The sequence below is a fragment of the Pleurodeles waltl genome, chromosome 4_1 (genome assembly GCF_031143425.1).
Source record: "Pleurodeles waltl isolate 20211129_DDA chromosome 4_1, aPleWal1.hap1.20221129, whole genome shotgun sequence".
Lineage (NCBI taxonomy): Eukaryota > Metazoa > Chordata > Amphibia > Caudata > Salamandridae > Pleurodeles > Pleurodeles waltl.
In genome coordinates, this window is record NC_090442.1 from 815,802,932 (window position 1) to 815,815,928 (window position 12,997).

The window sequence follows — 12,997 nt, forward strand, 5'->3', positions numbered from 1 at the left end:
GCCTGGAGTGATTGCTGCCACAGAGCTGTAATACCTGGGATGGACACAACCAGTAGAACCAGAAGGGAGCATCCAGTAGTATATGTGGTGTGAATATAGTAAATGGGTTCAGTACATTCTAGGTTAAATGAAGTACTAGTTATGGTGAATTGTGATAAATATAGTATATGGTTCCCTTGTCCTGTAGTAGGTCATTAACATATCCAATGATGGTAAATCTAATATCAAATTCTAGAAATGGTGTTTTTCTGACTCCCGTGTTTACACTTGGAATTAAAAGTAAAAGGCTTGATAAAACTGAAAGGTTAGTTGGGAGAGAGCATGGCACAGTGTAGGAAAATAAGGATACCTTATTTTTGATAGGGCAATTTAGGGCCTGATTACAAATTTGGTTGTGGCAGTGGGACCGCTGCACTTCTGGCAGTCCGAATGCTAGATTACGACCCTGGCGGTCGGAATGCCATGAGACTGCCTCCACTAATGGGATAACAGATTCCAAGGGGGTGGTGGCGGTCAAAGTCGTGATCAGCCATGGTGGTGCCCATGGCAACACCGTTATACTGATCATGACTTCACTTTCCACCAGACTTTCCATGGCAGTTTCACTACCATGGAAAGGCTGGCAGAAAGCCAGTGCTGGGAGCCCCCCTGCCAGCACCCTCAGAATGAGCACTGTCTGCTATTCTGAGAGTGCTGGTAAGGGAGCCGAGGCCAATGCCACTCCACTGTTTCTGCCAGGCTGACTGGCACAAACATTGTAAAATGACTTTTCTGCCAGTCAGCCCAGTGGAAATATCATAATATGATGGGGGTTGAGGCTGCCCGGTTGATAGTGGCCTCATCCCCACGACTTTGGTGGTCTTGCAGTCGGACCACCAAAGTCATCATAAGGTCCTTCATCTTCCGGAGTATTGCAGAATATGGACCTTTGGAGTATGAATTAATTTTCAAATGTGTTGAAATTTGGATTATATGCATTGATCCACACTTCTAAATCTCATTGGTCTCAAATGCAACCCTATTGAGGTACTTAATCAACTTAAATATTTGCTACTTGCTACAATCCCCTTAATGGGATGTTCTGGTCAATCTTGCAGTCCCATTACAGGCCCATATGTACAGTTCCACTTTTATGTTATGCTGACATCAACACCTAATGTATTTAGTACACTCTAGATACAGGCTGCCAACATTGTAGCATATTTCAGTTTTCACTAGTCACTAGTCACTCACATAACTTCACTTCAGTTTCTTTATGGTGGCCTTTGGTTTTGTATTTAATAATGTTTTTCCAGTTCTGATGCAGCCTGACAAAGTTTTCAAATCTCAAACAATTTGGGCTCAATGAACCACGTTTTCTTTACGTTTATTGTGATTCACAAGCAAGACGTTATGCAAAATTACTCATACCATTTAAAATGGAAGGGGCCCATATGTTTGGGATATGGTCAGATTTAAATCTGCCTATCAGCACTTTCAGAAATGCAGCTGTTCATTTTCAGTAGGCAGCACCATTTTCTTTCATTCCTATGGCATTCTCGTTCTCCCCATTTAACTCAAGATTCTTCACCTGAGGTATTGCTTGTGGAATATTTCTTTAACAAGATTCTGTAATATAGTTAGCCTGATAGTTTGATCTAATATCCTCCTTTAAAGGTAAAATTTGAGATAAATTGATCAAGCCGTTCCTCATGACCACATGAAAATCTGGAAAAAGGAACTGTTCAGCTCTATGATATTGTCCCATCTTTCTTCCCAGTTGACATAATTATCTGACGGTTCTCCATGATCACACCACTCTGGAATATCTTCTAGCAATCATGGAGTTTTTAAAGCATTTTATACTGTGGTTGGCCACCACTTAGTTCAGATTAGTAGTACTCTTGAACACTGGATAACTACACATAAGAGAGCAGTGATCCAGATAATCTCAATTTTGTTACTGTAGATATATTCCAATATGACCACCTCTAATACCACAATGGTAAGCAACTATTCATATTGATAAAAATAGATTAAATGCAAATGTGTTCATGAATGCATAATTTAGAATTCCTTGTTATGCCACCTCCTCTTATGTGCCCCCTCTGCAATGTCTATGTTTCACCGCCATGTGGAAAAAATAGGCATTATCATCTCAGAGACAGATTATCATTTTATGTGATTTGGAATTATGGCTTGAAGAACGCACCAGTCCTGTCCTCCATTTTCAATGTTTATCATGCATTTAGTAGCTTAAATTGCTGAATTAAGTGTCCACAAATTGTGCCAAGCAACTTCTTAATCTGTTTTTCACACGCAGCAATTTAGTCGCTGTAGAAGATCCACTTTCTTCTTTAGGTCAGACCATGTGGGCATATCGACTATAAGTTACTATTCCACCCCTATCCTAAATGACTGGTATCATCTTAATTCAAAACAAAATAGACTAAAGGATGTTCAGCCTGGAACCTTCTCTTCAGTTTCTCCCACAAGCCATTAAAGCACTCAGAATGAAGCCATCCACATGGATCAAACTGCTCACTTTAATGTTCTCATTATCAATACTAACAATAAACAATTAACATCTTGCTTTATAGCAGCAAGAGTGTCTAACTAGCAAACCTCACATTAAAAGTTCATCAGATGGAGAGGAAGAGGAGGGCAACCTATTCTTTTGTTCTGAAACCTGCTGATACGGATGTAGACCAATGAAAAGCAGATCAGATTGGTAAAATAAACATATGTTGCTGATGGTGGACAGTACTCAGAATATCTAATAAGCAATACAAGTCTATATTTGAATTACAAACTCCAGATGCTACTTAATTGATTTTTTAGATCCTCAGTTCTTTGGAAGTACCTATCCTTTTTGTTGAGAAAATCTCAAATATACAACTTCAGACTGACCAGGGAGACATTTATGTCCACAACAATTTGTACACAGGCATTCATGTGGAAGTCCCATTTTCCTTTTTTGTAAACACTTCTGTTTCATGATGAACAATTAGACCTTGACACTCATCTGTAGTAGGTGCCATCAGGCTCCCCAGATGACATCAGCCCAGACAGGGTCATAAAGCAGCTTGACCCCCCTCCTAGTATAGGAACTATTATTTTTGTTTAAAAGCTGCCTAAGCTTAGTTCTGTACTCTATGGTTTGATAACAACCATACAGAACTCTTTCCTAAGCTGAGATAATTTGAGTAACCGTCATCGTATCTCATTACTGGAAATTACTAGGCAAACTTGTCTTCTGCTACATATAAAATTTTGGTGAGGATAAAGGGTTTCTAGACCCCCCCTTCTAGATGGGCATCAACCACTATAGAAATATTGATCTGATTGTGTGATATGGATGACTTGAGGAGGATCATGACTGGAGGTGCTGTGGAGCACTGGCCTTATTAGTTCTCTCCAGAGCCATGGACACCATTGACCATGCTATTCATTCCTCCACAGTGTTTGAAGCCAGTTTCTTGTGCTTCATTCTGAATTGGGTAAAATTGCTTCTCATGGAGAGGACACACTTGGTTGCAATAAGCTCCCACCCCTGATAGATCAGCTTCGCTGCCCCAATGGGATCAATACTTGCCACTTTACTTTACTGTTTTACAACTTTATGAGGGTCCTGGAGAAGTTTCTACATCTTTGAGGGGTTCACATTCTTATGACACACAGCTGATTCTTGGTCAGTGGCAAGCACCCCAGGCAGCTCAGGAGGCAAACAAAGCTACTTAGACCAATACCCTTCATCAGTCAGTGGTGACAGTTACTAATTTATTTGAGCTTCGGGGAACAGTGCTCCATGAGTACCACTGAAAAACTCTGGGAAATTATTTGTGACTTCCTACTTGTACACAAGACAACTCATATTCAGTGTTACAGGACATAAATGCAGGACGAATGCTTTCATGTTTGTGCACCTTTTTCTTCATAGCAAAAAGATGTTTATTAGAAGTGAATACAAATTGACTGATTAGAAATGGTCCTGGTAATATCTTCAAATGCGCTCAAGATGAAGGGTTAGTCTGTGGAGATGGAATGGCAAGCAAACAGAGTGTAGGAAATAAGACAAGAGGAAAATGAGCCCCTTGTTAGATTAGACATGTATAGGAATGGTTGGCATTTATGGAAAAAAGGCGCATCCTGGTAAGTAGAAAATTTGTGTGAACAGTTGTAGAAGTATGTTTTTTCACCGATTCGAGAATATAATTAGCCAATAATATCATGAGAAAAATATAAAAAGACGATTGTGGGATTTAACATTGAAGGCAAGAATTATGTTTTTCTTTTCACTTTATTAAAAATAAAAAAGTTAATTAGTATTGATGACTTTAATATTGCTATAAAGTGTATGTATATTTCTTCTGCTTAGAGTACAATTTTTTAACTTTTTGGGGCAATTTATTTGCATAATGGGTTGTATAATTTAATTTTATTTGCAATATTTTCCTTATAGCATCATGACATATTTTTTTTTTTTTTTTGGTGGGTTGTTCGATTTGTATGAAGAGGGATGGGACATACTTAGAATAGCTATATTTTATATACTTTCAAAATAAAATTGTTAAATGGCTTATTGTTTGACCTGGCCCTTTTTGCAGGGTCATCCCCAAACTCTTTGCCTCCTTCCTCCTGTTTTACCTGACCTGTTTTTGTTGGCTTTAGAACTCTGAGCACTGTACCACTGCTAACCGGTGCTAAAACGCATATGCTCTCTGTGTAAATTGTACTATTGATTGGTTTATCCATGATTGGCATATTTGATTTACTAGTAAGTCCCTAGTAAAGTGCACTAGAGGTGCCCAGGGCCTGTAAATTAAATGCTACTAGTGGCCTGCAGCACTGGTTGTGCCACCCACATAAGTAGCCCTGTAATCATGTCTCAGACCTGCTACTGCAGTGTCTGTGTGTGCAGTTTTAAACTGTAAATTCGACTTGGCAAGTGTCCCCAGGCCTAACCCTTCCCTTTTCCTCTACACAAGACACCCCTAAGGTAGGCCTTAGGTAGCCCCATGGGCAGGGTGCAGTGTATGGTTAAGGTAGGACATATACTATTGTGTTCTATATATCCTGACAGTGAAATACTGTAAAATTCGTTTTTGACTATTCCAAGGCCTATCTCTCTCATAGGTTAACTTGGGGGCTGCCTTTAAACATGATTAAAGCGTAGATTCCCCCTGGGAGCAGATAGACATGTGGAGTTTGGGACCTCTGAACTCACAATTTAAAATACATATTTTAGTAAAGTTGGTTTTGAGATTGTGTGTTTGAAAATGCCACTTTTAGAAAGTGGGCATTTTCTTGCTTGAACCATTTTTGTGACTGTGCCTGTTTGTGGATTCCCTGTCTGGGTTATTTTGACAGTTGGGCTGTTTGCACCTCTCTCCAGACAGTGACACAAAGGGGGCTGGGGTGTAGCCTGCATATTCTGGTGAACCATCTGTGCTAGGAGGGAGGGGAGGAGTGGTCACTTGCACCTGAAAGGGCTGTGCCTGCCCTCACACAATGCAGACTCCAACCGTCTGGTGTGTGTCTGAGGCCTTGCCTCGCCACGTCAGGATTTCCCAAACAAGTGAGACTTTCCTTTGAAGTAAGCCTACTTCAAAGGTCAAAATGGGTATAAGAATAGGACCCAAAACCACAGACTTTAGACACTTCTTGGGGTAGACACTCTGCCTCACAGACACTTCCTGGAGAAGAAACTTGAACCAGAACCTGCATCCTACCAAGAAGAACTGCCTAGCTGCCCAAAGGACTCGCCTGTCTGCTTTCTGTGAAGGACTGCTGCCTTGCTGCTGCCCTGCTGCCTTGCTGCTCTCTGGCTGTGGTAAAGAAGTGCTCTCCAAGGGCATGGATAGAGCTTGCCTCCTGTTCCCTGAAGTCTCAGTTCCAAAAAAGACTTCATCTCTACAAGAAGGACTCATTGTGCGTCCAAATTCGACGCACAGCCTGCCAGAAACGGCACATAGCCTGCACCACGGTGAAGATTTCACCACACGCCATATCGGAATGATGCAGCCTGACTTCGCAACGAGAAGATCAACGCAGCGGCAGCTTAGCAACTGGAAATTCAACGCATGCCCCACTGGATCGACACACAGCCGAGCCAGAACAACGCAGCCCAACTTCCAGAGAGGAATAGACGCAGTGCCTGCCGTGCAGTAGAAAATTAGACACAACGCCCACCGGATCAACGCAGCTCCTGTAACTTCATCCTGCCAGTGCAGGAAATCCACGCATCATCCCCGGGGCGTCTGAAAACCCCGCAACCTGAAGAGGATCCTCGACCGAGCACCGGAAATCGATGCACAGCCGTCCCTGCGTGAAAATTAAATGATGCATCGCCGTGTGCGGCCCGAGAAATCAACGCACACCCCTTTCTTTCCACGCATCTCCTCTGCGGTTCTTTGTGGAGGTTTTTCACGCAAACCAGGTACTTTGTGCTTGAAAGAGACTTTGCTTGTAAAAGACTTAAGACAATTCATATCACTTTTCAGTGATATCTCAACATTTACTTATTGCATTTTAATCGTATTGTCCTGCATGAATACAGATAAATATTATATATTTTTCTAAACACTGTGTGGTGTATTTGTGTGGTGCCATATGATGTTATTGTATGATTTATTGCACAAATACTTTACACATTGCCTTCTAAGTTAAGCCTGACTACTCAGTGCCAAGCTACCGGAGGGTTGGCCCAGGATCATTTGGATTGTGTGTGACTTACCCTGACTGGAGTGAGGGTCCTTGCTTGGACAGGGGGTAACCTGACTGCCAACCAATGACCCCATTTCTAACACTTATTATTTAATTGTGTCACTTAATTACAAGGTGTTTTTGTTATCTCATAATTATATTATTTATATTGTTTATTGTTGATTTTCTTTTAATTTTTAATATTAATATTTTTTGGCTAATGGCAAACAATTTTAAAATTATATTTTGTTGACGGGTTGTTGAGTTTGGAGGGGAGTAGGATGGGAAGTGTTTCTCATAATAATATATTTTTCTTTAGTTGGTGAATGGTTAATTGTGTTAATTCTAGAAATAAATAATATGTTAATTGTTTTTGGCCATTTTAAAATAATAAATCTGTGTTAGTATTCTTGTTTTAATGGTACTTGTTTATTATGTTTAATAATTATCTTGATGGCTTACTCATTTTAACACATATATTTTGTAGTTTGATTTGTATGATTTATGTTATTTAAATTATTAGCATATTAGTAATATTAATATATTATGTTTTTCAATTTTTGTTGATTTTTCTACTTTCAATGATACTAATTTATACATGTATTTTGAGATTTTGTTTTTCATTTAATTGTTAAATATTTATTCTGTTAATTATGTTAATCACTTTAATAATGATTTAGTTTTTTTTTATAATTTCTACTAATGAAGTGTATTCTATTTAAAAACCTATTATTTTAAAAATGTTCTTATGATACTAATTTCGAATACATGTTCAATTGGAATGAACTATTTGCATGTTGTCATTCCTTTAATGTTTTAATTTTTAAAATATAATGTTATGTTTGGATGGGAAATAGTATATGCAATCTTTTCAGTGTAAACATGTTCTCCAATGTGGTTATATTTAGAGTGGGAGTAGTACATGTGAACCTTTCAGAGGTCAATATCTTCCACAATGTGGCTAAGGTTGGAGTGACAATACCCCTTCCCTCCCCAAAGTCTAACACACTCTCTAATGTGGATATGTTTGGTGTGGGAGAGTGAGTCTGACCCCTAGAGGGTCCAAAATTCCCACAATGTGGCTATGTTTGGGGAGGGAATAGTAAGTGTTTCCTCTTCAACGTTCAATGCCTTCTCCAATGTGAGTAAAGTTGAATGGAAATAATACATCTGATTTTACAAATTAAACACTTTCCCCAGTGTGGTTAAGGTTAGAATGCATATATTAAATCTGACCGCTTTAGAGATCAAGACCTCCCACATAGTGGCTAATTTTGGAGTTGTAATAGTTAATCCAAGCCCCTAGAGTCCAAAATGTTCCCCAGTGTACCTAAAGTTGGAGTGGAAATAGTAAATGTGACATCTTCAGAGTTCAACATTTTTTGCAATTTAGTTAAGCTTACACTTAGTATTATTATTCACTGTGCTATAAAAGTAAAATTAGACTAAGCAATACATCATTATCTTGTTCACAATGTTTTTACATTCATTAGAAAAGGCAAAGCTTTATGTTTTATTTCTTTTTTGTATATGCAATTTTCTTTTAAAGCAAGTTCTTGATTTGTTTTACAAAATAAATAACATGCTTTTACATATTTATCATTTTTATACATAGCAGTGAATTTATATAAGTATTTTCTGTTTTAAATATTTTTGATTTAGACATATGTAAAACCTTTTTGTAGAATGTACATTTTAATATATCTATATGTATTGTTAATATGTCATTGGTATTTATTTAACTGTTCATAGTGAAATATTTTTACATGTCCGTTTTTTTAAATGTGTTACATATGATTGGCATTTTTTCAATTCTACTTTTTTTTAATTATTTTTGAAAATAATACATTATTAATATTTTGTTTTTTCTATTCTAATATATAAGAAGTATTGTTTTCATTAAAATGTGAATGCCATTTCTTTTCTGGTCATTGTTTTTTGAAGTGTGATTTTTTTTTAGTTTTCGTTGATTGGTCTCCTGGATGGAGGCTCCTTATAACAGTTCCTTGTGTCAGATATTCTTAATTTCTAAGTTATTGTAACAATTCTTTATTGCAATTTCATGCCCCTGAGCATGCAAATATTAATGCAATATACAACAAAGTGTTTTACAGGGACGATGAAAACAATGAAAAACAATTAACTTCTCGGTCTGCTCCAAACAGTACATTCCCATAACAAGAGTCCAAGAAAAACCCTGCTACGGAAACATATCAAAATTAAACCGAAAATAGAGGTTCCTTTAAGTTTACCTTCTGTAACCGGAGTCTAAAGAGGATATCATCCCTAGACAGTCTCTATTTTCAGGTGATGTTTCCATAGTATGCTTGTCTCAGCACCTCCAACTTCTCACTATACCCTACCCGAACTAAGGGCATTTCCTGAAGTACCTCAAAGATCCAGCGACAATGCCACCAGACCAAATATCTCTATGCAGTATTGGAATCCAACAGCTCCTCTGCTGGTCAATGGGTAATAGGCACTCAGACATCGAACTCCTCCCCTTACTTCTCACAGTACCAATAATGTCCCCAAATGGACGCAAGACCAAGAAGGGAGTGGTATTACCTCCTCTATTCTGTGGATCTGTATGGTGTGAGAGTGTTCCATCGAGCAAAACTCGCTTATGGTGATAAGACAGTTGTATGAGGGAGCGGGAGGACAAACAATCATATTCATGTAATTTATATCCCCAGATGGTCAAAGCACTGTTGAAAGAAATCTGTGCAATTACACAAGAAGCCAAACTGTCATCCCAGGGGTAACAAAAAGGGTGCCCAAACCTGGGCATAGGTATCTACTATCTAGTTAGTCATTCATCCTATAACTTATTTGTTCACAGTCTGTGTTTTTATCCAATTCTGAAGCCAATCAGTGCCAGTAAGAACCATCATGTTTCTCCAATGACAGAAGACACAGAGCTTGGCAAGAGCCATCCCGTCAACATCCACCATTTCCTGTCTTTAGAAGGAAAATCACAGTTGGACATATCATGTAAAACAGTAGGTTGAAGAGAGGGGGAGTCCTGATATCATCCAGTACCTCAAGGATTGGCCACACTGACCAGTGACCAGTAAGTTTGAGAGAGTTCCACAGAACATGCAGCATATCACATTCACTCATCCATCACTGCCAACAAAATATGTTGCAGCAGTATGCCAGCCATGTGAACTAAGCCAGGGACCAGTACTAATTGTGTAGTAGCTTGAAGCATGTGAACTTTAACCTTGTCTCCCAGAGAAACAGGTCTCAAAAGTGCATATTTGTCCTATGACGGCCCCCTTCCAGTAAGTTCTGATCACTTCCAGGGTAGGCTGCAAAAAGGTGGTTGTATTTTCCTGAATTCACCCTTCTGCCAGCACTCTATTTGTCTAGATAGGAATGAATAGATGAGCAAGAGATCAATATTAGGCCCTTATCCAATCCGAAGACAATGTCAGAGCTGGACATGTTGCCTTCAGGATGCTTGTTTGAGACTGTATCTGGAAGACTGATAAGGCCAGGAGAGCACAAGAGCATCTGGTTGAATGTGAGAATGCTGCATACCTTCAAAGACTTCTAAACGGCCATCTGTCCTTCTATGCGTATCTTTGCATTATTCCAGAGTAGGGCCGCTTCATGGAACCTGAGGTCCAGTTTATGGAAGGTGTGCACCTGTTTCCACGTGCGAAACATGTTCAATACTGCAGGATTAGTCAGTACTCATGCTTTACATCATAAAGGGTGCTGAGGGTAGACCCACAGGGTACGGTATTTCTTTTTATTTGGTGCTATGTAGGAGGGTCCTTAACAAGTAAACATTTGCGATAAGTGGTTGGCTAAGTGGTAAGTTCTCATAAGGGGCAAACTGAGTCCCCCTTCCTCTGTGCATTCTCACAGTTTAGGCATTCAAAGTTAGGGCTTATTTGCTCCTAATACAAAGCCCTTCATTTGGAGTCTATAGTTTGGAGGATGGAACGTGGGATGGGTACTGGTAACATCCCTAATGCATAACTAAATCATGGAGTCATCACCTTCTTCATTGCCTGTGTACGACCCCACAGGGAAAGATGAAGATAGGATCACTTCAAGAAATCCAGTCTTGTAGAAGCAAGCAAGGGCAATAGATTATGATTATCCTGGACATGAATGAACTCCCTATTTAGGTGTACTCATGCTTCTCTGGACACATCTCATTCCCACGTCCTGGGCACAGATCCTGGTCATGACTATGGACATTGGTATTGCCTTGCACTACTCCCGTTTACCTGCAATCCAGAAAACCCAGAGAAGGTACCTTCCACAGTTAGTCTACACTTTTGGAAGCTGTGTGTGGTGGATGAAGTCATCCTGAGAAGACCTCTCAAGGGATGTGACGTTGCAAAATCGACTTATTTTCCCAGATGGTCTATGATCTGAATTCAAACAAAGGGTTAAGCCTTGAACCATAAGCTATCCCGGTCAGTTATTATTCTGAAGAAACCTATTGGGAAATGTACAGTGTATTTTAGGAACGTTTGATTTGGAACAGGTACATTTGTTTTTATATAGGAGCCGTTGCCACCAGCATGATTTGATTCACTTTATCACACTCTCAAATATTGTACATGGCATCACATTGCATTATATTCTGTGAAACCAGCATAATTTCCTTTTGAAAGTGTTTTGGTGATTTTTCTCTAAATAGTACATGCATCCACTAAAGGTTTTGAAGTTACCAGCCATTTATTTGCATTTTTTCAATAGATGGTAATTAGCTATTGTGATCTGGGATCTCTGAGCCCATATCTTTACTTGAAACAGTCCCATGTGACAGCTGTACAGTTGTGTTGTGTTGGTCACCGCTGATGGTCACAAATTTGTTCATTGTCACTCATTACGAGGCCTCTCCATGTGGCCACCCTAGATGCCCAGACCATCTGTGAGGAGGTCACAGTGAGCCCATGTTTGGAGAGGTAAACCTGGACAGGGTGTTCAAAACCATCTTGTCTTCTGAGAGACAGTATGTGGATGCCTGCATGCACCAAAGACCAACCGTGGGAGGTCTTTGACCCAAAGTCAGATTAAGCATTATGGGGCTATGATCAGAAAAGCCACCTGGTAGTATACCTCTGTGGAATAAATTGGACATGAGTGAGTGGCATGGTAAAAAGAAGTCTAGTCTAAAGACAGTGTGAAGGACTGGTGAGATATATGCGTAGTCTTTGTTTGTAGGATGGTCTATCCACAATATTCTGAGTAAGCAGTAGTCTCCCAGGAGATCTATGAGCTGTGCTTCGTCTGTGGCATTTTGGCAAAGAGGGGGGCCAGTCCAGTCCAAGACCGAATGTGGAGCAATATTCTTGTCTTACACTACAACCAACTGTGTGTCACCAAAGTCTGTGAAGAGTCTTTTTAATTGAGTAATTAGGCACAATATGCACATCACCACTACAGACAAACACCACAAACCACACGCACACCCTAGTACTCAATCTCACCCCAACAAACACCACACCTGGCACTCCTACACATCACACACCCCACCATCCACAACACAACCTCCATGGCACCGCAAAAAAAACCACGATTCACAGACGAGGACCTGAGGGTCATGGTTGACGAAATCATCAGAGTGGAGCCATAATTGTGTGGAGCACAGGTCCAGCAGACATCCATAGCCCGGAACACGGAGTTATGGCAGAGGATCGTTGACAGGGTGAACGCAGTGGGAAACCATCCACACACAAGGGAGGACATCAGGAAGAGGTGGAAGGTGTGTTCCATGGCATCTAGACACCAGATTGCCATCAACAAGACTGGCAGTGGGCCTCTACCTCCTCCCCAAAGTTAACGTCATGGGAGGAGAAGGTCTTGGCCATCCTACACCCAGAGGGTCTGATGGGAATACCAGGAGGTCTGGTCTCTGATAAGTTAACAACACTCCCAAGGCACTAACTATGCACTCCTGCACAGCATGTACCCCCACCACCCTGTGACCCACTCACACCACCCCACGTGCACCAATTCACCTTGAACCCAACAGCCTCCTGTGCACACCACACCTCACCACTAACTGCATTCCCACACAGCCCCATCTAGTGCATGGACTTCTCACACTGCAGCAAGTACTACAACTACCACAATGCAACACTCCCAACCATTGTAGAACTGCTAATTCCACTCTACATTTGGACACCTGCAAGTATAACCGTGTCACCCCCTTCACCATCAAGAAAATCTGAATGCACATCAGTACATGACAAAGACAGCAGCCAATACCACCATCAACCATACAGAAAAATAATACAATAGCAACTTCCAAAAGACCCAAAAAGTTGCAGTTGTCAAGACA